This window comes from Tauraco erythrolophus, chromosome 2 (genome assembly GCF_009769465.1).
Source record: "Tauraco erythrolophus isolate bTauEry1 chromosome 2, bTauEry1.pri, whole genome shotgun sequence".
Classification (NCBI taxonomy): domain Eukaryota; kingdom Metazoa; phylum Chordata; class Aves; order Musophagiformes; family Musophagidae; genus Tauraco; species Tauraco erythrolophus.
The window spans coordinates 115,603,646-115,631,266 of record NC_141466.1 but is presented as its reverse complement, the minus strand read 5'-3'; the positions used below and the strand labels follow the sequence as shown (position 1 = coordinate 115,631,266).

At 38.5% G+C, this 27,621-nt stretch overlaps 1 protein-coding gene across 2 annotated transcripts in view; it reads left to right on the top strand.

The window, feature by feature from the left end:
- FBXO11 (F-box protein 11) overlaps window positions 1-27,621 on the top strand; it is an 80,256-nt gene that overhangs the window by 11,202 nt on the left and 41,433 nt on the right. The gene's annotated exons all lie outside the window — the stretch shown is intronic.

Below are 27,621 nucleotides of genomic sequence, written 5' to 3'. Positions count from 1 at the left end.
TTGGGTAAACCCCGGCAGACTGACTATGTAGTTTAATTTATTTCAGTCGTCTTAATGACCAAGATCACAAAGAGTGCTATGACCTGCCAAAGTTGCTTTTTTTTTTTTTGTGTAAGATTTAGAAATGTTGTACTATCATGTGAAATCAAGAACAGTAGTTGAAACACTGAGCATGCTGAAATCCTAGTGAGTTGGGCACAGTGATTTTCAGACTAAATACACTTTGGGTGCCACCCCAGCGTTTCTTCCTTAGCAGCAAGGCCGGACCTCCAGCGTTCCTCTGGACTACCACTATTAGCAAACAGATAAGAGTCTGTTGAACTAATACTGTACTGGCCGGGGAAGGCAGAAATTTTCAACTGTTGCTGTCACTTGAATGGTGGAAATAATTGCCACTTTCATAATGAGCAAGTTTAATGAGCAGGTTTTAAATAGTAAGAAAAACTGAAGTGGTCTGTTTCAGTAACTTTGTGATGTTTTGATGCAGATGTAGTCACTAAAATTATGTGTATATGCTGTGTGTTAAACATTGACTATGATTTTTCTTAATATTTGTGTGTAGAGTCCTGTTGGCAGAAAGGTTATAATTTTTCAGTAATAAAAATACTATGTGTGCATTATGGTGGCTGGGGGAACTGCTTGCTCCTGGTTAAGTTTTCTTTTGTGGGATTTCTGGGAAATATATATTTTGTCCCTCTCCCTAATTCTTTAGTACTGCAGAAATGGTCAAATATGTTACAGAAAATTAGTTTTATTTCCTCTAGTTTGTGAAATCCAAATACGATTTGAGAAAGGGGCAAAGAGGGATAGATCAGAGTAGCAAGATTTGAGAACTTGGTATCCACAAATCCTGCTTGTATTGGTTTTGTAGATAGGTTAAAAAAATAAAATCAACCTGCTTCTTTTTTAGTAATACAGATAAGCGAGGCATTTCCTGCCAAGGCATAGCTGTTCCTCCCCCCATCAGATAATTTTCATGTATGTGGAGACAAAATCCTTAAGTATGCCTTTCTCCAAACCTAGCTGGCAAAGCCTCCTCACCTAGATAAATTTCTGTTAGTGAGAGTCTTTGTAAAAGACTTAAGGATCTTGGGGGTTTAAATTAAATGAGAAATTACTTTTTTTTTTCAGTGACTTTTTCTTTTAAGTATAGACTCATATGTATGTGTACATAGTGCTTTTTTTTTTTCTTTAAAGTAAGAGTAATTCAGTGGAGTCTTTGTTTTCTCTTTTAGTATTTCTAGTAATAGTAATGCAGTGGGTGGGGTGAGGCTAAGGAGCAGTTTCGAGTCCAGAAGGTTCCTGACTTACTGATCTCTTCACAGAAATCCTTATTTTTGTATATGCTAAGAGTTTACTTGGGAAAGAGCTGTTCAAGCATTTAGTGATGTGGAAAGATTCTAATCAGTGCACTCAGCTTTAATCCTTCCTTTCTGCTTGAAGGTCTTGCATTGGGGTAGCAGTAGATGTGGCGAAATGTCTCTTATCCCACCGTTTCTTACAGTGATTCCAGTGATGGCTTAGAGTAATTTCACGTACTGGTAAAGGATCCCTTGTTTTACTGATTTGTATGTTTGTCCTGCAGTACTCTGATGTCTTGTAGACTTTCAGTTGTGTCTGTAGCTGTCCTCATTGCACACTTGGGACATAGTGAAGTGCCATTGTTCTGACTTCAGCAGTGGGAAATGGAAGTGTGAAGATGTGATGAAACTTACTGAAAATCACCAGAGAAGGTTTCACTGTTGGTTTAAGCAGTGTAATTGCACAAGACCACCAAAAGAGATTTTCTCGATGGTGCTTTGTTTCTCCCCTTCCTTTGTTGGTTTTAGTGACAGTGCACCTGTACGATCACTGGCCATTGTGTGAGGGAGCTGGTGGAAAAAGGTCTGTATTCTCCTTTCTGGCAGTATTATAACCTCAAATGGGTTTGACTTTATCATGGAACCACATCTATGGGAAAGTACAAAATTGAACGTGATGTTCTTGATTTCCTGTGGTTGGTTGTCTAGTTTTGAACTATACAGTCTCTCTCGGTACAATACTTGTCTTCTTTCTGGACTTATTTTACTGCTCAGGTTGTCCCAGGATCAAAACTGGATGGTTGAACTGGGAGTTATTGCTTTCAGTTGTCATTTGTCCTGTGCTTCCAGCTGATGCTCCTTCAAGGCAAGGATCAGTCACTGAAGGGCTTAAAATATGGTTGCGGTGGCACTTTAATCTTTCAGGGCAGGATATTAAGGTAAATGGGAATTGCAGTTGGCTGGCTTAATTGTGCTCAGCTGAAAACTGGAGCTGCTCTTGAATTGCCACGTGAGCTGCGTGGCCATCTGTCATTGGGGCAACAACTTGTATTCTTAGGGGCAGCTGGCAGAGTTGAAGCTTGCTTCAGCTGGCAGACTCTTTTTTTTTTTTTTTAATTTGCCACTGTGTGTCAGTCAGAGCCCTTATTCGTAGGTAAGGAAAGAGTAGGGGTTGCCTTAATTGTTTGTGCAGTTAACTTAAAAAATCCCAAGAGGAACAGTGGGCCTTTCTGTGAGAATAAATTACTTTCGTATAACTTCGTTCTGTGTCCTTATAGACCGTTTCTTGCAGTTTCGAGATAAAACAGTAATGTGACAGTTGTGAAGGCATAGGTGTGCCTGTGGGTGCACTGAACCATACATATGGCACAAGAAAATTAGACATTCTTAATAAAATGCAGTGTTAAATTGTGAAAGCAGAAATACTGAGGAAACATGTTGAGAGACGACCTACAGAAAGCATCGTGTGGAAGATTCAAACATTTAGATTTTTGCACTAGTTCTTCAGAAACTTTATCTTACAGGCTCCTAAGTAAGGATGTGGGAACTCTTAATAGCATTGATGATACGGACGAATGGCTGAGTGCAGAGAGAGGAGAGAAAGAAAACAAGTAATATAATTTTGTCTGAGGAAGACGACATGGGTTTACGAAAGGTAATTGTTGGGAAAATAAGTAGTTGGAGAAAACACTGCAGTTGGCAGACAAACAATATACGGCTTTTAATTTGCAATGCTTCGAATATTTTTATCAGAAGAGGGGGTACTGTTCCCTCTCTTTGTTTGTTTGGTTGACGTTTTTGTTTTTTCAGGACCAGGGATGAGTTGATAGTTTACTGATTTCAGGAAGTCTCAGGGAGCCCAGGATAGCATTTTATGTTGGCTCTTGCGTAAGTGTGACTGCTATTACTTGTTCATCCCATACAGCCAGCTGACATGCTGGGGGTAGAGGGTAGGAAATAGCATAACTTTAATAATAGATTCTTAGTCCTCAATCATAATGTGAACTGGTGCAGATGATACTCTGTTCTAGTTTAAACCAGCTGCTGACTGCTCTAAAAGGACCTTTATAAAAATGATGATAGCTGGCATACATGTGCTTCGTCCACTGCTCCTGACTTCTCTAGCACAGCCGATGGCCCAGAGATTAGTAAAGGGAATATGTGTAACATACATTTATTGACTTTGTGCTGGTAAAAGACACTGGTTTGGTGTCAGAATCTCAGTGTTGATTGTTCCTTTCCAATGTTTAGAAATAATTGGTAGGGGTCCCCGGGCTGTTTGGGTTGGGAGTCTTATGAACATGTAGTAGAATGTATCTGAAGCATCTCCTCATTGCTACATGTAGCTCATAGAACAGTCTGGAATTAAAATTTTCTGTAGAGCTGTCCTACTAAACTTTGTCATTTGCTAAGTGAAAGCAAATTTTTGATGGGAAACTTTTTTTTTTTTGCTTTTAGATGTGGTGGAAGCATTTGTCTTTAAATAATTGCTTCAGGTTTCCAGAAAATTATATTTAGTGCTCTGTGCTTTTCAATATGAAAAATATAGTTGACTTGGCGGAGGAAAAAAAAAAAAAAAGGAAAGTATAATGACTTGGAATAAAATTTACAGTTGTAAGTACCAGAAAGGGCACTGACAAACTATTGTACTCATTTATACTGGCAAAACGAAGTACAGTGGCACTTTGAAAATTATTTCCAGTGTAATTATTTCTGATAAAGGATTTGCCCGATATTGACTGTATTTTGAGATGTTCAAGTCCTTGACTTAGTTGCCTTGATTTTGATCTGCTCTGGCATGATGCTTCCTAATAGGTACGTTAGAGACAGCTTTATGTTGGGAACCATGCTGTCTTGTGTGAGGCTGTTGCTTTGGGGGTGGGGAGAGGCTGTGGAGTCCTGGCATTATTTACTTTTTTCTAAATGTTTTTTAACTTGTGTTTTAATACACATCAGTCTCCTGTCTCCAGTGTCATTCGTGGTAATGAGTGGGGAGAATGTGGTGCTGGTATGACTTTTTCCTCCCCTTCTTTTTATCTCAAGTCTCTTCTGTGTTGGGAATCCAGAACTCTTCTGTATTTACAGTGAGCAATTAGTTCACAGTAAGGTTTGGCTTTATAGAAGATGCAAATGCATTTTGAACTGCTCTTTACTCAGGATGTCTACAGCTCTGTATTTGTCCGCTAAGGGCACCAAACCAGATCTTTTTTGGTGCTTGTGTCATTGGCGATTTTGTTGCTGTGTTGGTTCTAGTAGTTGTCTCTTTGTATGATTTTTTTTTTCCATTCCCAACACTGTCATAGCTCAAGGTTTGCAGATCTTCAGCCACAGTCCATTACTTTTCATTAAAGGAAAGCTTCCTTCCCGTTTGTTTTCTGAAGAACACAAAAGGTATTTTAAAACAAGGCTTTTTTCTTTCGCCTAAAAATCTAAGCTGAAGTAGCCAAACTGGATTTTGTTTTTGAAATGCATGTGACTTCTTGTATTTTACTTCTTAAGTTTGAGGGCATTAACTCTCATGTGTAAAACATGATTAGAAATTTTTTCAAAACCTGTACCTGTTGCGTTATCTCACAGCTCTTCACTTTGTTTGCAGGAATGCTGACATTTTCTGACTAATAGGTAGCACCATGTGTAGCGTAAATGGTTCTCACCCTTGGAATATAGAGGAGTTTGCTGCAATGAAAGATGGTTTTAGTCTTTTACCTAACTGCTGCTCTTAAAGTCTTGTTAGCATAATACTGTTTTGTGTATGCCTAATTATATGTATTCAAGAGTTTACTGCCTGGCAGTAAATCTAGTCTGAGCTCTGAATATGACATTTACTCTCTCCGTCTAGGTTGTTATAAATGTTTAATGTTTAATTTTTTTCATTCTAGTAACTGCATTTGACTAACACACTTGATGCAGAAAGTATCTAATATGTTATTGCTGTACTCTTTCCTTAGTACTAGATGGGAGCCCTGATATACACGTGAATTGCTTTTCTATATGTTTAATTAAAAGTAATAGGTGTATATTGCTTAAAGGAGCTGTTAGCCCCTTGCCTGTATGCGAGGCCTAGAGCTCCTTGTGGTCTGTTTACATACATAGTTTGCTATGTATGTAAAATCTTTTTTGTTGAGTAATATGAACTGCTATATTGCCCACATCTCAATTAAGATATCAGTATGACATATAGCTGTTACCTAGCACCAGCAGAGCTCTCTCTTTGGAGGTGGGAGGGTTGGTGTTGGGAAGAAAGTATGAATAGCAGTTTCTTCAGCTGAAACTACAGGAGACGTTACTAGAAAATAGGAATTTTTAAGGTTGTATTGAGTAACTTGTCTCCTTCCATCCCCATTCAGGAGAATTGGAGGGTGTACAGAACAAAGAAAAGTGATTTTATTTTTTTTTTCTCTTTTCTTCCTTGCAGAACTTTATTTTTAATTGCAATAGGTGTAGAGGTCAAGTCTAATTTTTTTTTTATTATAACTTAAACTCTGAATGATTAATGTTTGTTGTTTTTTTTCCATTTCTAACTAATTATGTCTGGTATTAATTAGTCTTGCACAAGAATTTAGGTCTCACTTGCTCCTCAGTAGGAGAGGAAATGTCACAGCACTTGTGTTGATGATGGATTCCCTTGACTGGGTGGGTTGCTTGGTTGGTCCTTCCTGTTTCATATTCCCCCCCCTACTATTGTGTTTGATTTTGTTGTCTTTATTGTTGTAGCTGTGTTATTTTTCATGTACTGTTTGTGCACACTCAGATAATAAAAAGTAGGAGGATGGGGATGTTTGGAAACCCAAAACTTTCTACTCGATGCAAGTGAGGCCGATAATTTTTCTGCTAAAAAAAAAAAAAAAGACTTACGGTATCTATTCCCAGCTGTGTCTACAAAGACTAGTCAGTGGCTGCAAGGAGGAAGAGGTTTATAATTTTGCAATTAAGGATGGTAGGAGTAGAGGAGAATCAAGTGCTGGTAAGTGTTCTAACTCAGGACAGATGTCTCATTTTATAGCCTCTTGGTCCTTAAAACTGAACGACCGAACATAGGAATCTCAGCCTCACTGGGAGAAGTCTGCTTTCAGCTCAAAAAACTGAGGTAACTCAGTGGTTGGATGTATCCTGGTGGGAGATAGAGAGGCAAATACAATTCGAAGAGGAAAAGGCAGAGAACATCTTAGCAGTGTTTTATATCGCTGTTACTGATGGGTGGGTGCAGGTGAAATGTGTCAAGCTTCCATGAGAAGGAATTGAAGGGAGAGAATCTTAGAAATGGGTGAATGTGTTCTGGAGTGTGTTTAGTTCTTTGCCTAAAAAATTGCAATAGCAAGCCATGTTTAAAGAGGTAGCATATATTGAGAACTGTGCTGTGAAGGCTTCATCCTCTTGTTTGTGTGTTATGCCTGTGTGTTTCCCTGCCCATGGCAGGGGGGTTGGAACTAGATGATCTTTGAGGTCCCTTCCAACCCTAACCATTCCATGATTCTATGCCATAAACTTTTTGAAATATTTGGGAACTAGCCACAGCTGCTATGGCCGGTCACTTTGTGTAAAGATTCATAAATTTGCAGTCCTCCTGTGCTGCCTTCTGTGGCTTTTTCTGCAAGTGAAATTTGTAGTCCAAAACACTGAAACATCAAGTTTTACAGAAGCTTCGCATTACCTAATATTATATGTATTAATAAATTTGTGCTGGTACATTATTTGAAGATGAGATGGAGAAAATATTTCAGACTTCTAAAACAAAGGACGCATTGCTTCAGAACTTTCTGTTAGGATATGTGAGGAGAAAGTTAGCAAAAGATGAAGAAAATGTGGAAGATGTGAGATGGTGGTGGAATTCTTTGTTTTTCCTGTTGCAAAAAATGAAGTGTCTTCTGGAAGGAGATATATGGTTCTTGATAAATTAATACTGGCCATCGCTCCCTAACAGAGGTAGAAAGTTCATAGAAGAAATACTTGTTCCTACCAATATACTAGTTTTTGAAGTTGGGAAAAACCATTAGTCAACTAAAGCCCAGAAGGCTAACCCAAATGGCATATTTATAGCATCTGAATTTAGGATGGGTATTGATATGTGTGGAGGAAAGAGAGTAAAGATTTCTGTAGAAAAATTCTGGATTAATTTCAGAATGGTGAGATTTGATGCATGCTGAAATTAATATTTTAAAGAATTATTCTTAAAATTTGTATTCTGTGTAAAATAGTTATAAAAATTACGTGTGCACAAATTACTTCAATAAATAAAATGTTTGTTTATTTGTTCAATCTATGGAATAGGAATGGTTTGTTTTTTAAGTTAGCCATAGTTTGAGAATAAACATTTCAAGAATTCAATCTGGCAGCTGTTTAGAATACATCTTAAGACAATTTTTGTGGCTATGTTGAGCATGAATATAACACAGATGGCTAATGTTCCATGTGCTCAACTGAAGTACGGGGGAAACATGGCAAAACTCAATGCACTTGTTGTAAAATATCTGTGATACATATTAGAACACTTATAGTATCCCAGTGTTGCTAGTGGAAAAATAAACAATGAACAGAGATCTGAGGATACTGTTCTGGATGGAGTATTAATAGTTGACAAGCACTGTACATTTTAGTTCAATGGAGAAAAACATCCACTTATTTAGTAGGCTGGATTTAATTGTGTTTGTGACCCATGTGGCATACTTTGAGTGCACAAAATATATCTTACTTGCTAAAAATGTTTTGAATGCTCATGATTTAAGAACAACTCATGAAGGATTCTTTTCTTTTGAATATTTAGTGATACTGAGCCTGCTTGTGGCTATGCTTGCACTTCAAATACAGTGTAACAGACTGGATGAATGTAGTTGTGTAATAGGGGCTTTTTATGCTTCCAAATAGACATATTGTCCGGCACGCATGGGGTTTGAAACTTACTGTGATCCGTTGTACTAAGGCTGAGGACTCCATACTCTCACTATCCTGTGATAGACATTGGTCTGCCAAGAAGGTGGATGTGGCATATAGAGTGGCTGTGTAAAAGATAGTATCATCAGTTTGTAGATGCTCTGCATGCAAGGCTTTCCTCTAGGAAGACTTCAACACTCTAGAGAGGCTCTCTTTGAGGTAAGGATGCTAATGATCAACAAAAACCTCTTGTGTCTAGAAGTGATAGTTGGTACTGGATTGGGGCTGAATTGTTGGAATTGACCAGTGTTCCCTGAAGCACTGCATTTCTCCAGGGTCAAATTATGCAGGAAAGGTGAAAGGACAGGAGCAGAATGAAGTAGGCTGTGACTCTTGTCAGTAATGAAAATTCTTTCTGTTTTATTATCTAGTATCAAGGTGAAAGGACAGGGGCAGAATGAAACGGGCTCTGACTCTTCTAAGTATTCAAGTCTCTTTCTTTTTTATTGTCTAGTATCTGTGTGGACACATGCAGAGCTCTTTGTGACAGAGGTCTTGAACTGTCCTACACCAAAGACAGAACCTTCTGTAATTCCTTTAAGAGTCTGTGATATAAAGCTGAATTTTTTTTTTCTGGAAATACTTTTTTTTATATACTTTGAAAAATATGAGAGGTGTCTGTTAATGGAGATAAATATCAATGATGATGTCTCAGTTTTGTTTACTTGTTCGTTTCTGGTTATAACTGCAAGCTTCCAACTACCGCCGTATTTTTCCAGAATAACACTGTAGATAGTGCAGTGCATCTGTCTGCTACTAGTGTCCGTTGTGCCTATCAATTGGAAATAAAGATTCATTCCATCATAGTTCAGGCTCTGGCCTGTTTCTCATCTTGTGCCAGTATCAGAAATCCACACAGTACTGACATGAAATAATTCACTGACTGCTCAGTATTATGCTTCGAAGATAACAGCCTGATTTGATCTCAGGCTTCATAGTTTTTCAATCATGATTTGACTGATGCACCAAAATTTCTTTGTGCACTTTACTTGTTAGTCCTCAATGGTGGCATATGCTCCGACATCTTTTGGGGGGGGGGGGGGGGGGGGGGGGGGAGCGGGAAGAACCACTGTCAGCCAGCTACTGTAAATGACAGGGTTCTTCACGGTATAATCTGTATTTCAAAGTAGCCTGCCTTCTAGCCTTGCTGGCTGGAAACCTTAGGTTTCACAGGTTTTGATTAATACCTCTTTGTCCAGCCCTTACTTGGGAGCATAGAGAAGCCATGGGCTGTGTGTTTTCTTCACAACTTTAACCACTGCCCGAAGAGCTTTCAGGGGTGGTATGTTTCTGAAATGCATACATGCTTGTATGGCATCAAGATGCCTTTGTTATCTTTGGGGTGGAGGGAAGAGGTGGCTATTCTGTCAAAATTTCAATTGCCCAGTAGTGAGCATGACTGTATAGTTCGCAAATTCAGTAAAGAAAAACGTGGGATAAGTGTGGTTAACAAAATTAAGGACTTCTGGTATTGATTTGATCTTCTAAGCATTAGCATAAAGTAATTCAGATCAAACATTGGAAACTGTAGATCACTAGAAACTCCTTTATTGTCACCAGCAGATTTCAATAGTATTTTCATTCAAATGAGTTCATAGAAAATACTTATTGTATAGCAGTGATGTTTGAAAGAAGCAGCAGTTGAAAGAATATAAACAACAATGTCTTTTAAACCCTTCCTGCCTACTTTTGGAAGACATTAATCATTCATGTGCTCATGAATTAGGTAAAGCATCTTGAAATGACAGCAGCCAGTTCTGGATTGGCTCCATCAATTTCAAGCAAGTCTTTGAGCACAGAGTTTAACACTTAAACTATGTGGCCATCATCCCAGGTCATCAATGAGGAGAAGTGATAGCCATAAGCAAGTCAGCAGGGTCAGAGAGACATGAACGTTGTTCACGTAACCCTAAAACACTGCACAGTCAATATGCAGGTATAAGCTTGTGTGGAAAAAAACCCCACAAAACCTCAACATGATTAGTTTTTGTGTCTGACTTTCTCTGTTCTAGTCTTGCTTGCAACCATGTTCAGGAGCTCTTCAGGGTAAGTTTAGTTTTCTTTCCCTTGCTTTTCGTCTTCGAAGTGACTAACTTGGCTGTGTCTCCAGGTGCTACTGCAAATTAATAACAGTGGAACAATTGAGTAATTTACAGGTGTGTCAGAGTGGTGAGTTCAGAACAGGTGAAACTGTGACAGGATCACTTGATGAAGGAAACTGAAACTAAGACGATGATTACAAAGACTGACAGAAAATAGGGCCAGGAAAATAAATTCAATTTGCTGATGTTATATAACCGTCTTAGTGCAGCCTGTAGATTGATTAGTTTGAGAACATACTTTGTAAGGGAAAGTGATTGCGTGTGGCTTCACTTTTAGCAATTGAGTGTAATTTAGAGTGGAGGTGTAGGAGGCTGAATATATTATTAATCTGGTTTTCTAGCTGGTATGATCATGTCTAGCAGGTGAGTTTTCCAATGTGTTCAGCCAGCATTTGTTCTAGCACACTTTGGTTTACAGTTGCAAAGATCCTTGAAACCATGAATTTGCATAGTAGCGCTTCTTGATTTTTTTTTTTAACACTGAGAGCATAAAACAACAACGTAGAAAAAAGAATGAATTATCTCTTCTTATATCAGGAGGATATTTACAGATTTGTACAAAGATGGTGTACAGTAAGTAATATAAGTATTTCTTTCCAGATGAAAGATACAGAAGGAGGAAATGATATTATTTTGAAGATGATCCTGAAGTAGGCGGTGCTTTTAACTTAAGTACATCGTCCATCCTGGCACAATCAGAAATCATAAAATCATAGAATCATTTGGGTTGGTAGGGACCTTAAAGATCATCTAGTTCCAACCCCCTTGCCACAGGGCAGGGACACCTTCCCTTGATCAGGTTGCTCAAAGCCGCATCCAACCTGGCCATGATCATTTCCAGGATGGGGCATCCGCAGCTTCTCAGGGCAACCTGTTCCAGTGCCTCACCACTTTCAGAGTGAAGAATTTTTTCCTTTTATCTGTTCTAAACTCATAATCTTTGAGTTAAAAGCCATTGCCCCTTGTCCTATTGCTACATGCCGTTGCGAAAAGTCCCACTCCAGCTTTTTTGCAGGCCCCCTTTAGGAACGCTGCTCTAAGGTCTCCCCAGAGCCTTCTCTTCTCCGGGCTGAACAACCCCGACTCTCTCAGCCTGTCTTCATAGGAGAGGTGCTCCAGCCCTCTGATTGTCTTCATGGCCCTCCTTTGGACTTGTTCCAACAGATCCATGTCCTTATGTTGGGGCCCCAGAGCTGGATGCAGTCCTGCAGGTGGGTTCTCATGGGAGCAGAGTAGAGGGGCAGAATCACCCCCCTGGACCTGCTGGCCATGCTTTTTTAGATGCAGCCCAGGATATGGTTGACCTTCTGGGCTGCAAGCACATATTGTTGGATCATGTTGAGCTTCCCCATCAGCCAGCACCCTCAAGTCCTTCTCAGTGCTGATCTCAATCCATTCCCTGCCCAACCTGTATTTAATAATGACTGGAAGAGCACAAGATGGGGACGGGAAGAGAGTGGAGCTTTCTGCAGTTACCTCTGCTGGATGCCCATCCTTTAAGTCGCAGGAGCGCTCAGCATGTGCGGCCCAAGGGTATACGCCTGGTGGGTCTGTGAGCCTGTGCTCAGACTGCTGCACCTGAGAGAGCTTTGCTTCGGAACAGAGATAGGAGTTTATTGCTGCCCTGTTTCCACCCCAGCACTTAATTTTGAAATCTTAATGCTCTTAGGGAAGATCTGTTGGATGTCTTGGACTTGGTCTCACTTCTTTCTCAACTCTAGTGGTAAGGGATAAAGCTTTTCCTATATCTCTGTAATGAAAGCTGTTATTTTTCTTATAACCAAGTTTGAGCAGTGTAAATGAGATCACACAGTCAGGCAGCAGTTTCTTTGCTTCTGTGTGATTGTCTTCAAGCTCACCTTCCAGAGTAAACACAAACATCTCTTTACCTTTTGGAAAATTTCTTAATATGGAAAGGTAGGAGGGAAGCAGCTTGAATCCTCATGTTTAAAACTTCTGCGGATCACCTTTGAGATTGACCTCTTCTGGTTTGTGTTGTTTTTGTTTTTTTTTTTTTTAAATAACTAAAGAAGTGAAAAGTGATGTGTTGATCAGTTACTCCTCAGTGTTCAATTTGTAAAAGGTTGCTACTACTCTCAAATAGCTTTTTGTTACAAACACCTCATCAGTTGCTAGCCCTTCAGCTGTTTGTTATTAAATAAACAGAGTGTGTTTGTAAAGGCTTGGTGATGTTTCACTTGCCTGGTCAAGTGTGTAGGAGTACCCTGTGGTGTTTTACAATCTAACTGTTGGTCAATAGGCTTGGTAATGGTGATTTTTTTCCCCTCAAACCTCTGGAGCAGGAAGATGATGGAACGGGACTAAGTCTAATAGTTGGGAAGGAATGAGATAATGTATATGTTACGTAAATCTAAGAGAAGGGAGTTTCTATAACTGCAGAACATTTTAACAAGTTATGTTTTAGTGCTTTTAATCACATCTTTAAATTACTGTGCTAAGGACGTTTTGATTTAACCTAAAATATAATTCTTACTACTTCATAATAGATTTCTTGCTGACAAAATACATTTTGATACAGATTCTTCAATTGCTTAATGTATTAACACTTGCCAGTGTTGAAAATAGCCATGTTTATGTAGCTGTGTAAGATATGTAAAGCTGTGTAGTTTTACAATATGCATGATTGAAAATACTATGGTCTGTCTTCCTGTCATGATGTCTGGGATTTTTGGATGTGTGGAGTACTCAGTAGAGCAGTAGAGTGAAAATGGGCTGAAGTTTTTGAGATGTTGAAGTACAGGTTTGTTGTATAACAAAGCATTCCTTGGGTAGAAGCAGTTGGGTTGGAGCATCATTGTACTAGTGAGGCTGTGTATATGAAATCTGGAGGGTAAATGCTTAAAGTCTTGGTATGTTCAGCAGGAGTAGAAGAATTGTTACCTGACCAATCAGAATACTGGGGTCAAGCAATGAATGAATCGTGCTCTGATTGCACGCTCTCCCTTTGCTGGCTACATGGCGAGTCTGGGATCCTAACTGAAGTCATCCTTCAGCTTTTGAGCTCATCTTTTACTGTTGAACTTAACTTGGTTGAGCTCAAATGAGCTGTATTAGCAAAGGCATGGCTGCCTTGGAAAGGGGTCACAGACACCACAAACTCTCTGGGCAACCTGTGCCAGTGCTCAGTCACCCCCAAAGTAAAACCAAAAAAAAGTCTCCTTATGTTCAGATGGAATTTTTTTTTAATAATATCCTTCCAGTGCTTAAATGCTTTCCTACCTATTTTGTGTAGAGCTGTAAGTGAAGTTTTGCAGTACTTTGGGCCAAAGAAGTCTTTTATTTAAAATAATATTTGAGCGGTTTGTCCTCTAGAAGAGGTAATTATCTGCAAGATTATTTGTCATACAGAACTTATCTGAAGGTTTGCTAGCTATCTATCTTGTTCGTAATATGATGTTCCTTCTTAATGCTAGTACTCTTTATTCCTGCAGCCTTTTAAGGATATAGTCAGATGATCTAAAAACTACAATAAATTAATACTATGAAGTGGCAGCCCTTCTCAACTGAAGTATTACGACCGACCTAGTCTGTTGACATACTAAGTAAAATTAGTTTGGGTAAATGAGAGGTGTTTATAATTTCTGGTGGATCAGCGTGTTTGGAACTGTTCCAGGGCTGTACACATGTGACTCTTATTTTTGTATGTATATCAAAGTTGTCTGCAGAAGAATGCCTTGACAGCCATGCGTATGCAAACAGCTGCAATTCTATTCTGCATGTATTTGTTCAACTTTTCATCAGCACTAAGAAGTACTAAAAGGCACAGGATCAAACTGTATAGGAATATAGGGGGGGAGTCAGCACTAGTCGTGGGATGGAGGGGAACCTCCCCATGAGGCAGCTGCCATGGGGAGTCTTGAATGAAATCTATTCTCTTGTAAAAAAAAAAAAAAAAAAAAAAAAAAAATCAGGAAGTGCAGGTAAAATAATCAGAAAAAAGTTTTAATGATTCAGGCCTTTTTTCTGCATGTGTTTTGTTCATTGACTTTTCAGAGTATCTTGGTCTCTGAAAACCCTGCTTTGTGTATAGGCCTGAGAGAAAAATACGTGACGCAGACAGATAATGGTGGAACTATCCAGACATGAAAGCAGAAATTGCATATTAAGATGGTCAGTTTTCTAGATAATCTCAAGTTTTTGGCATGGTGATAAAGGACACTTCTTCCTCTTAAAGCCTCTTTAGGTCCTTGTGGCCTTCTAGCTTGAAGATTATTTTTCATGGCTGTTTCAATCTGTATTTTAATGACTCACAACACAGGGTTACTGTCTATAGTGAAGGGCTTTGAGAATCTGGAAGGGGCTGCCTTATTGGACTTTTTTGCCAACCATACCATTTCCCTGTTGCTTTTTGTTGCGTATGTTTAAACAGCTTTTAAAGTTAATGCACATTATTTTTAAATAGTTCTTTTTAAATAGAAACTTACCAGGAGGACCTGTTTAAGAAAAAAAGTTCAGGCTTCTGCTGGAGGTATACAGAAAGACTGGATGTAAAAGTTAGCAGAGGGAGGAAAAACAACACTGTTGAGAACTTTCAGCACTTATTTCTAGATATTTTAGAAAATATGAAAAATTAGTAGTTTCCCTCTGTTCTGACCTATGCTTGCTCTCAGGTAACCAAACTTACACTGCCTGCTTGAACTTAAATTTTGTCTCTTAATGTTGTTAAGAATAAACTTGAAGTGCATATAGCAAGCATCTCCTTCATTACGGGTGGGGATGGTGTAGGGCAGATCTGAAAGGCTTTTGTTTAGGTAGTGTTTCCATATTGCTTAGTAGAACAGAGCTTTAGCCAAATTGGAACTGAATGAAACAGTTGAGTGATGCTGAGAAAAGAAGCTAGATTTTTTTTTTTTTTTAAATAAATTGTCAGTAGTTGAAAATAGTTCGTCATGATAGAGAGCATCATCTGCAGAGTTTTAAACTCGAGAGCATTCACTGCAAACATGTCTCAATTTGGAAACTCTTAAATTAAGCTGGCATTAAGTTTTACTTCAGAATTTCTCAGAAAAAAATACATCTGCAATTAGTGTAATTAGTTGCCAAAAGACATAATGAGTACCCAAAACCACTGATTTCCCTTGCCTGCCCCCCTCCACCTCGTCACACACCTTAGCAGTTGTAGCTGCTGGTGTTTTAGTCTGTGAAATATTACTGAAAACTGAGTTCCTGTGTCAAAATCAGTTGTATTATGTATTAAAAATGTAAGGGTTTTTCTGCAGTTCAAATACACTTTCATATATATGTGTGTGTATATATATAAAAACCCACGTGTAAGAGCTAATCACAATGCAAGATGACTTAATAAAAAATACTAATTGAAATTTAATAGCTGCTTAGAAAAGTAGCTCTTAGAAGTTCATTGATGCAACATTTCATGCACGGTGCTGCTTTTAATGGTAAAAATACATGATCAGTCTGCATCTGACAGCATGGTTCCTTTGCAGTTGAAAACAGGGAGAAGTTAAAACTATAGGTGAGCGTAGAGTGATTGGCTGTGAAGTGCTGTGGAACGGGCTGGGTAATTAACATATATAGAATTTACACAGCGTGTTTAGGTTTAAAAAAAGTAGCATGTATCTTTAAAAAGATGGTTTAAAAAAAGTTCTGTTTGGAAGGAGAGAAAGCAAACAACAAAGGTAGAAACTTGGATTAATGCATCAAAACTGTCGTTTGGTTTCCTAATAAAAAATAGGGCTATAATTCCACCCCCGCCCCCCCAAGATGTCCAGGAGCAGTAACTGCTGGATTGGGGTGCTTAGGGGAGATCCTCACTCCACACGGCAAGGAAGAACAGAGTGTCCTCCCTGTGCTGCAATTTCCTTGAATATGTAATACAAAACCTTATTTCCAGCTTTCCTGATGTTTGTTTTGTACACATGTTGGCAATGGAAAACAGTCATATTCTTCCAGTTTTTATTTTTGTAATGTATTAATATTGTAAAACTTGGTGGCAAACCTATTTAGTCATATCTCCCAGAGTAGAACGTTTGAATATGCATAGTTGTTCTCTGTTACAGGGTTTACTTTCCATTCTCTCTCAAACCAGCTTGAGTTTAGGTGGTCTGTTGGCCCTTAGCACTGCGGAATTTGGTGTTGATAGTGGTGTTTTATTTTTACTGTAGCTCTTAACAAATTCAGATTTGAATTAGAAGTTGCCTACGACACTGAGGCTATATAGTTTGATGACAGTTTTCTTAACCCATCTTAATAACATACGTGCTGGCAAATAAGTAATGAGTAACAAAGCTTTTCTTCCTACGCCCTGACAATGCTTGGCTATATCTAGTTCCACATGTTGTTGTTTCCCTGAAGCTGGAGAGAGCCATGCTTTACTGCTTGTCAGGCACTTTGGAGTTTGTAATTCAAGTAAAAGAATAATAGAGGCAGTCCTTTTGAAAAGTTTTCGGAGTAAGTAATGATCAGATAAGTCTGACTGGGTGCACGCAAAGCTTGCCACAGTTAGCCTTGTAAAATTCAGCCTTATTACAAAGTACGTTAGATACAACATACTTTTGACTGATCTAAGGATTGTAAATGCTTGCACTTTTTTGTGTGCATGTGTGTTTCTGGCATAGCTGTCATCGAAGAGCCTTGCTGAAAGTTGCGTTAAAAATAACTGTATGCTATAAGGGAGTCTGTCTTTTGGCGATGAAAAGAAAAATAATTTGAGGGGATTTAATGATTTTTTTTTTCTTCCTCTCCAGTCTGTAGTGTATTTAGGTTTTCAGTATACTGTTGCTAGTCACGTTGTTCATACAGTGGCATTTCACGGTTTTGGGAGGGTTTTTTTTGTTTTTCATTTCAGCTGTAACATTTGAAGTACTTGTGTAAGTTAAATTGTAGTACTTGAGCAGGAGGAGAAAGTAGTATGTATGTTTAATGTCATTGTAATAATAAGTTCGGGGAAATAGCCAAAAGAGGTAGCAGAATTAGTATTTTACCTTTTGCAGTTCACACAGTTGTCTTTTCCTGGTGATGTGCTGTTGGATATCCAAAACTGTGCGGAACATTAGCTCAAGGTGTTTTTTCCCCCCAGCTATCTGTCAAAGTTAGAAGGTCCAGTTTTTGCCTCTGAACCATTTGGATGTCCCTCTGCTTCTTCCTAGACTAATGATTGGTGTAAATTCCCACTGCTGCTGAACATGACTTGGATGCGTTCCTTGGTACAGTATGTATTTGTCCATCTATACCAGTAGGGATTACTCCAGAAAACTGCTCTTTGTAGTCTGTTGGCTTGTATTATTTCTGAAGGATATGTCAAGCTGTTACCTGGGATCTATAAAAAGTCAAGAATCAAACTGAGGTTTTCTTGGTGACTCTTTGCTCTCCTACAGTTACATTATACCATGTGAAGTGCTTAAGTTGATGGTTCCTGGTTCTTGATTACTATTTGTTTCCTCCTCCAATGTAACATAATTGTGAGATACAGAGAGGGAAGAATAACAGCAAACCCAGTAAGCTTTAAGGTACTACTAATGTACTTTTTCCTCCTCTTGCTTCTTTCTTGGATGAAATAATACTGACTGTACCTGCTTGTTCCCCAGCACACAGAAAGAACTGTCTGGCCTTTCATCTTCGTTGCCACCTTTTCCTTCTTTTTTTTTGCCACTGCAAGACAGATCTGCGATTGCCTTTACTTGTCATGATAGGCATTTCAGACACCTTTAACTCTGAAGAATCTTAGGAAATGCCTAGTTTAGTATGTCAGAACTGCTCCTTGGTATAACTAGATTCCAGCTGGGCCAACGTATTGATAGATGCCAGTCACTTCTGATGTAGAGTCCATATAAGGCAGATGGCTTCTCATGGCAAGTACCTCTGAATCTGCTGCTACTCTTAGTAGCAGGAGATACGTATTTTTTTTCTGCCTGCATTACAACAGTGCTCTGCAGATGTGGCTTATAGCAGAGAAATCTGTGGGAGGCTTTCATTTCCTGAAAATTTGGTGAAATGATTGTGCCCTGAGATTATGTTTTATGGGAGTTATGCTTGAATAGGTGCAATAGTGTTTAGTCATAATGAGGCTTGTAGCTATGTGAATTGGTTTATTACATATAAACTTTCCTGTCCTTTCAAGGGGAGCCATGTTTTTCTGAGCAAGGTTTCTCTTAGCTTCCCGTGCATCACAGAAAATCTCTGCAAGTAGAGTGGTTACGGGCCACAGCAAATTTGAAGTGTACAACATAGATGCGTTAAGTGAACCTCTGCATTCTCACTGAACTTATTCATTGCTATCCTGTGAGTTTCCCCTCTTTTTTTTTTTTTTTTTTGAAGCTACCAGAAACTCAAATGGAGAAAAAAAATGAATGGTGTCATGTTCATTCTTTAGTTCCAGCAGTGCTAAAGTTACTTACTCATGCAGTAAGTTGAGATTAGGTTGGAAATAATTGCCACCGGAAGTTAATAAAACCAGGAATTTACAATTTTAATTCATTCTTTTTAGCGTTTATAGGTATCAAGAATATCCAGATTTACTCTAATTAAAGAATGTAAGCTTTCTGCTTCGTAGCTCAGCTACTCTCTGCCTATTAGAAATAATCTAACCTCAGAAATATCTCATATTTATTTTACATATGCTAGTTATGACATTTTTCTGAGAAAAATGTTATCTAGCCTGAGCCAGGCTGTCAGACAAGGTGGACACACTGGTTCGCCTTAATGGCCATTCCATAAAACTAATTTACTTAATTGTCCCTGCTGACACAGTCAAGAATCTGTCTTCTTCCTAATACAAAAGTTTTAGAGACTGGTTTTTATCCTATCAATGTCCAGCTGTTTTACTAACAGCATATAGTTCAGAGAAGCACATTTTCTGTTGGTTTTGGTGTTTTGATTTGCTTGGTTTGGTGGTGTTGTGTGTTTTTTTTTTTTTTATTAAGTGCTGGTGACTGCTTGGTTCAACAACTCCTCTGTGCCACCGAAGTGCACGAGTTTTGGTTACTTTGATGTTGCTATTGGAGAATCTGTCATTTCTTCCTGCCTGAGATACCATCTCCTGGTAAAGTGAGATTTTTGTAGGGAGGAAAAGGAGGAAGAAGGAGAAAAAAAAACAACGAATGAGAAAACAAACACAAAATCCATCACAGTGGCTCTAAAGGTGTGATCACAGGGTTGCATTCTCACCTATGTTCAGGAACCTTGAAGTACTGCCTGAAACTGAAGTGTGGCGGCTGTGATGCAGAATAAAATGGGAATACTTTAACCTCTTTCAGTGTGTTTTTATTGTTGTTGCTGGCTATGCTTTTCTAATGAGATGAAAGTTGCTGTTGCTGTATTTCAGCCAAAGAGGGAGATGACCTTTGAGACGGGTAACTTGGCTGCTCTAAAAAACGAAGCGATATGACCAGGTAGAAATTTTAATTAAATTGATCCTAGTTGGAAACTTGAGTCAGTAGTCAAAATAGATAAAAAAAAAATCAACTTGTAGTAACCAAGTCTGTTTTCTTTAGTATCTCTCAAAAATGTAATGAAGAATGGCTCTTAAGGACTACATAGGAAAGGCTCTGAAATACTGTATATTCCTGAACCTTTAAAATCTACTTGGTCAGCTTTCTTGCTGTAGCATCAAGGCCACAGCTTTGAAAGTATTGCTTTATTAATGAGGAATGCACCCAAAAAGGGATCCTTGTCCCTTCTCAATGAAAGCTTGTCAGAGCAAAGTAAAGCTGCCTATTAAGCAGGAAGGGAAATTCTCTTAATAAAATACTTGCAAAGCAGCCACCTGGAGATTTGTTTATTAGTTTGCTAAACGGTATACGTGATGCTGTAATACAGTTATCAGTTTGGGAAAACAGTATAATTTAAAAAAAATACCAAAGGAAAAATCTGTCATCTTATTCCGGTTTGTCTGTACTGTTGTTTGAAACCTACTAGTGCTGTTGCAGTAAGCAACTAGAGTTGCTTGTTCTAAGAAAGAGAGTTTTCCTTCACTCTCTAAAATGAATTATCTGACAAGTAGTTCAAGTGTGTAGGTACTTGCACGGTTATTCTGTATGTCTAATAAAAACATGGGTGTTTATGTATTTTTTTTTTTTTAGCAATTTGGTCTTTAACCTGGTGTTAAATTTTATCTCTTTTGGGGGGTGGTTCTGGAAAGAAACTGGAATTTTTCATCAAATCCTAGTTATCACTTTCAGCTCCTGGCTTGTGAAAAGGAAAATATTCTTCATGGTGCTTGGAGGGGTTTTTAACTAGCGTTCACACATGGTTTTTGTGCAAGATGGTTTTAGACTATGAACTCCTGAGTGAACGAGGTTCAGAGATGTGAGTAGCTGTTTGTGATGGTTGATGAGTTTAAAAGAAATGTAACTGGGGACAAGTTTTGGGCTTGCAGCCAGTTCATCTTTCCCAGTTGTCTCCTTTCACTTTCTCTGCTTTGTGCCAGCTCTAAGAACTTAAGTTTTTACCTTGTGCACAGAAGCTCTGTTTTAGTATGCAGCATTTTGAGGGTGCTAGTTGACCTAACAGACCTCTGAGGGAGTGTTGTCTCTCCCATCTGACTTGAGTGACCTATGTAAGAAGGATTTTTGTAGTGGGCTTCACAATGAGCTGAGGAGGAGAAAAGATCAGATTCTTACTAATAAGAATAAACAATAATATTTATTTTTATTAAGTTTATAATCATTTATAACTATATTTAATTAAAAATTAAAATTAATTTATAATTATTAAGAATAAAAATAATAAAAGTTAATTTCCATTAGATCCTAAGAATAATCTGAGCCTTAAGAAACTCTCTATGTAGATACAAGAGATAGTTGCTTTTCTCCTTGTAGAAAATACACTTAAATGTGTTGTTAAAACTAGCGTGAGCTTTTGAGCAAATACAGGTAGAATTGAGTGTCTGATCTATTCTTATTCTTTTTAGGCCATCACGACTGCACGACCTATTTCCAAAGAGTAATAAGCTGTCTCATTTGGGTAGTGATGTTCAAAAGCTTAAAATGTAAATTCCAAAAAGGTGCTGTTTGATTCTTGGGGTGATGGAGGTGATGTGGTTTGTGTTTTTATTTTGCTCTGTAGAAGTACTGAGACTTTTAGCTTAAAAAATAGTTTATATTTTTTTTCTCTCTCAATTTAAGAAGTAATTTCCTTACAGGAAAAATTCTAGGTATTCCACATACTTTTTGTTTATCAAATAAATCATTACAAGTCACAATAAGCCTGCATATTGTTATGTATCTTTGGTTTATTATCAGTAAGAAATTGTATGTATATTTAAAATATTCTAGCAGTCAGTAATGGTTATTGTGTCTAGTTGTTGCTTCCCAGAAGGCAGAATCTCTTTATTCCATATGGTGTTCAGTAAGTCTGATCTTTCTGTAGTCTTTAAGAAAGCATACATTTTTAATGTTAGGTCTCTCCCTTTTCCAAACTGAAAGCTTGCTGCCCTGAGTGGAGATCTGTCTCTGAATCTTTTTTTGCTGGTTCTCTTCCAGTTCCAAACAGCCTTGGCTTCTGTCAGAGATTATTCTTTCTTGTTGACCTGTGCCATCAGAACCTTACAAAAATACCACCTCTTAGATTTTATCTTTATGTGAGTCAAGCTGCTTTGGATATTGCTTGGAAAATACTGCAGAGTTTCTTTCCATAGTGATAATTAAAATATAGTACAGTATTTATTAAAGTCTCTTTGTGTTAGTCCTACATGAGTTTGTTTGTGGCTACCTCTTAATTTAATACCACTTTTTTTTAACATTAACCATAAAATGAAGGGAGTTCCTGTATACATGCCTCCTGTTTCTTTCGGGTGGGTTGGGTGTTTTGCTTTGTTTTGTTGTTTTGAAGTCCGCTTTGGAGAAGTGGAACTTCACAGTGAAAGACCATCAAAATGCTCTTGCCTTTAGGACATGTTGGATCTGGGTTCAGTGAACTTTGCATGTCATCTTTCTCAGTTTTTGAGTTTTTTATTTTATTTTGTTTTTTTGTGGTGGTTGTATTCCTAGCTAGTGGCTTTCTCTTCAGAGATACTCAGATAGCTCTTGAAAGAGAATAGTCTCCATTTCAAGAGCAACCTGCCATCCATAATTTAAACTAACCCCTGAAATGCTGCTCTGAATCAATGGGAAAGCTTCTACTGGTGTGAGAGACTTTTGCTCTGAGGTATAGAGTAAAATGTACTATTTCTGTGCTCGGTGTCTTTCAGATTTTGGTACTGTATCTGCTTTTAAGTGTCAGCCACTTGTTGGGAGTGTTTACAAAGACACAGAATGAGTGTCAGTCACACTATGGATACATACATTTATTTAACAGCTACACTCCCAGAGATTTTTGCCACTTAAAGAAAAATGGTGGGTGTGTGTGTTCTCCTTGGTTTTTGGGTTGACAATTTGTTACTGAGATGTTCATGGTTTTGCAGTTATATGTACAAATACAGAACTCCTGCCTTGTATTTCTGTTCTGAAAGTTATTTTGCCTTTATTGCTATCTCTTTTGTTTGTACATTCCTTTTCTACTCCCTTAACGCTTGTGTCGTCTTCTGCGTTGTGATTTTTAAGCTAATCCAGCAGTGAGGTAGTTGGAGCTGTCGTCTCACAGGTTGGCAGTATGCCTTACCCATGTTTTGCCAAATATATGGCAAGATTCACTCAACTCAAAGCAACTGAGCTGTATCAGTTCACATTTTAGTTGCATTTTTCAGATTTTCTTCTGATTATGAAGATGGACGGTGTTGGCATTTTTTGTCCTGATACTTTATTATTTCATTCCAAAATTGCACCAGTTCTACTTAAGACACTGTATTATGAACTCTTGTTACTGCTGAAATTTGTTTAATAGCCAAGATGAATTACCACTTCATTCAGATATCTTTGTTCTAGGACCTACTCCCAATTTGATATGGGTTCCTCTGTTTTAAAAATAGTCGGTTGTGTTTTTCACCATTTTCTTTCCTCAGTCTGCAGGAACAGTTTCAATGCTGTGTCTGTTTGGGAATATCTGCCATTCCCAGCATTTTGCCTCTCTTGACTACAAAGCTCTTATTTTGTTTGGTTTTCCTCCACGCCACCCCTACCTCCATTTCCCTGTTTTTGGAAGATACAGAAAAACAGCACAAAAAAAAAAAAAAAAGAAACTAGAGTGTTAAAACTAAGTGATTAAACACTGCAGATCAGTATATGACCTTCCTCCCTTGAACACCCTCATTTTTTCTTTTTTTTCTGATAAGAATTCATTTTGGGGGTTTTAAATACCTTTTTTTTTTTTCTTTAAAGCTTTTATCAGCCTTACTGTCTTCACAACAGCTGTCATTAATATTTCCAAGAGTCTAAGGTGAACATGCGTAAGGTACAAGTGAAACCACATGAACGTGTTCTTGTAAAGAACATGATGTGGACATGATCAACTTTCTCTAAAAGTGATCTATTTTTGTATTGTTTGTTTGTTTGTCTTTAAATAAACTATTTTGACAGTCCTCTGTCACTTTTCTGTAACTTACAATACTTGCATGAAACAAAATAAGTTTAATTGTGTACTTTTCAGTGTACACACTTAAAAGTACATATTTCATAGCATTTATGGAAATGCAAGATAGTCTTGATTATAGCAGGTGATAGGGTGGCAGGCTAATTTTATTTTTCTTCCCCTCCTGGAAGTATTCGTGCTTACTGGTGGTGTTGATTTTGTGAGAGGTAAAGCTTGTAGTGTTATGGTTCAGGTGTCATGAGCCATTTTGAGCTATCAGATAAGAGGCTTTCTTATTTAAATTTAAATTTTGACCTGTCAGTGTCACTAAGGTTTTTCACTGTCAATAAATGTTATTTTGTTCAAAATCATTTTATCTTAATATGTAACTGGTGTAAAATATTCAGGTAAATGTTTATTTGAGAGCAGGCTCAGCTTAATTTAATCTCTTAAAAACTGCAAATGTATTGACTTGGTTAAACTGTGACAGCATCTGGCAGTCATTTCAGCAGGTGTTTGTTTGAGGATATTAATATTATGCACACACTCCTCCAAATTTGTTTATTGACTTTTATATTTCTACCATCAACAAATACAATTATAATGCCTTATTTATGTTATTAGATGCAGCAGCTGATACTGTTACACTTTAAAATAGCGTTTTAAAAAATATTATGGAGGCACTGAGATTCTGTATTTTAAAATTGACTTTTCCACTTCTACAACAGGCATATGTGAGTGTGGTGTTTTTAGGAAAGGATTTTCAAAATAAAGTTCTTGGAGTTCCCAGTCTGTATGATGAGTGTTGTGTTGCTTGCTCTGGGAAGGGTAACATCCAGTCTTTAGGAAATAGAGCTTTCTGAGAAGTATTTATCTACGAGCTAGCACTGTAGCTGGTTTAGTCCTTTCAGAGCTTACAGTGGAGCGTTTGGCAGGCTAAAAACGAGCACCAAGGCTACTTCTGTAGCAGATCACTTACGACTTTAAGGTTTCCTGATAGTGTTTCACGTGTCAATAACTACACAGGTCGCATTTGGAAAAACATTATCAGTTGTTACTGTTCCTGAGACATTAGAAATCTATGCAGAGGCTGGCCAGCCCCTCAGAAGGGTGGCAAAAACTGCCAACTCACTTGACTCTCATTATCCTTCTATAGCCAGCAAATTACCTCCGTGCAATTAGAAGGTTGGTGGCAGGGCCAGGCCAGAGGGTCTTGGTTGCTGAAGCGCTCCTCCCAGGGAGCTGCTGTCATGATACATTCCACACACAGGGGTGCCTCCAGACCGGCATTGCTCGGCAGGGACAGGCACCTGGGCACACTTCTGCTTCCCACGCTCTGCGTGGGTTCGTGCTTTCCCCTGGTGCCCTTCTCTCAGCTTCCTTGTTGCTCAGATGGAGAAAAGGAAGATTTTAATTCTCTGGTACCTGCTGTGAATCTGAGTGAATGTGTGTGTGTCCCTTAATGTCATCTGTGCTAGAAAAGTGGTCTTTGGGCGGGACTTCTGCCATCCTCCTAAATCCACTACCAGAAAATGAATACATTTCTTTTCTGCTTAGCCGGCCCCTCAGTGTTTCAGCCAAACTGACCTTTACTTCCATTTTCCCCCACAGGCATCTGCCTTCTCTTTCCAGAAGTAATATGTTTTGTCCTTAGTGGCCTCTGTGGGTTTACTTCTAAGGACCCGATTGGGGTTTGTCTGTGCCCTTTTCATCGCCTACTGAGGGATCAAAATTCTGTGCTTAGATATTTTTTTCCCGTTTTCTTTGCTTATTATGCATTTGCTGTGTTCCATGTGGCAATTTTGAACTATTGTACTGACCATCCAGAGCAGGAGAGAAAAAAACCTCTGCTGTTCAGACAGTCATTTTGTGTCTTCAGTACAAAACAGGAGGGGGACAGGCTTAAGACAAGACACTCAGAATCCCTGAGTAGCATTCTTCTGAGGGATATTAGCATCAGAAATCATAGTTACTGTATCGGATCTTAAACAGAAATAAGGAATGCTGAGTAGTTACATGCTGCAGTGTTTGAGTACATTTAGGTGTTTTGCTAGGAGGGGGCCTTGCTGCTGGTGGTGGCTGCCCAAATTCCCCCTGGTGGGGCCTGCTTCAGTGCCACAGCTCCTTTTCTGCTCTGGCGTGCAAGGGAGGGCTGGGAACTCTCCCATAGCGGTTTTCTCTTCTGCCTGATGATAATCTTGTTAAATTGGTAGGGTATTTTCGGTCAGAAATGAAAAGAAACAGGTAAAATTAGATGACCAAACCGTGAGTATGCAGTGGTTCTGCTCTGGGTTCAGTAACCTCCCGTGGGTGCTTGGTGCCAGCGCTGAGCCTGACACTCCTTCAGAGGAAAACGCGCTGCAGCTTATCTATCAATGTCCTTTAGGATTTTTTAATAATGCATAAATACTCAGCCTTCCTAGGCAGAGAAGTGCTCAGATGCTAGTGAGGTGTGCTGTGTATGTAGCAGACATGGAGAGGGAGAGTGAGGTAGCTTCTAGCTGAAGTTATGGAGGTTGCTCTTGTTTGAAAAAATGGTGGGTTTTTGGCAGAAGCCTCAGAGTTCACTTCTGTCCTTGAAAACCTGTGGTGTTGCAAGAGAGGTGATGGTTCTTCCCAGTCGTGTGGTCTTGTCCCCTCCTTGTGGCTGTGCTGAGGAGGACCAGCTGCTGGGGTGGCCGAAGGCTGGTCCTGGAGGTACTTCGTGCAGGGTGACTTTTCAGGTGGATTAATGAGCTGATGACACTCTCCTCGATTGCCCTGAGCTGACTGTGTGAAGTTGCACACATACCACCAGCTAACTTCATCTTTTTACTGGCTTCTGATCTCTAGTTAGATGTCATGGCAGTGTTGTGATCTATTTATGGTACATGGCAAGGTTTGCAGTTTATAAATATCTGCTAAGGTAGAGGAAAAATTTGGGCCAGAATAGAGCAGGAGGGCACTGAAACAGCTTGTTCTTTAGAATTTTGTCGGTTAGCTGTCACTGATGTAGCAGCTTGGGCTAAGATGACGTGTAATCCCATAGAAATCCTATGGTTTTGTAATTTATGTCAAAAAAAACCAAAAACAACAAAATGAGAAAACATTAGGAAAATCATGAGATTAAGGTCTTGAAATGTAAGGGAATCTTTAGAACTTTTAAAATTGTTTTTCTTTGTGTTTTAAACAGACTGGCTTAATATTTGAATGGTGGGGGATTTATGGTGGGGTATTTTTGATATCAGTCTCTCTTCACCCTAATATATTCAGGAAAACTGCTTACTCTACAATATTGCATTTCTGACTGTCACTTTTACATCATGTTTTACTCAGTTTAAAAACAAAAAAAGCAGTTAAAATGAAAAGGAAGTGCAAAATTCCTTTTCTCACAGTTAAGCATCTGCAGAAAATATATCTTCTACTTAAGTAGAAGACTGGGCTTTAATTCGTTTTCTAGGTGGTTTTTGTTCTGGCCTTTTTAAATTCTTGTAACTTTATTATGTGATGCTAGTTGTGGGCATGCAGTGATAAGTAAGTATTCCTTGCTTGTTTCAAGTATGTTCCATAAATACCTGAACATGGAAAATTGAAACTCATGAATCAAATCTTTAAAATTATATGCATCACACTTTCTGCACTTTTTTTTTTTTAAAGGGTAGTGAGAGAATATACTCCTTACTTTTCTAAGTATAATTTAGGCAAACAGTGTATGTATTTAAAGCTACCTCCGTTTTACTGAAGGATTTGTACACTGGCCTGGGCTATTCTTGAAATGTTTGGGGAAAATTCTGCTTTGAGTTTTGTACTAAATGCCACGTTTACTAAAGGATTTCTTGATCGTATCTGGTTAATAATTGAAACTCCAGCGTTCCTTGTACTGATAGTGT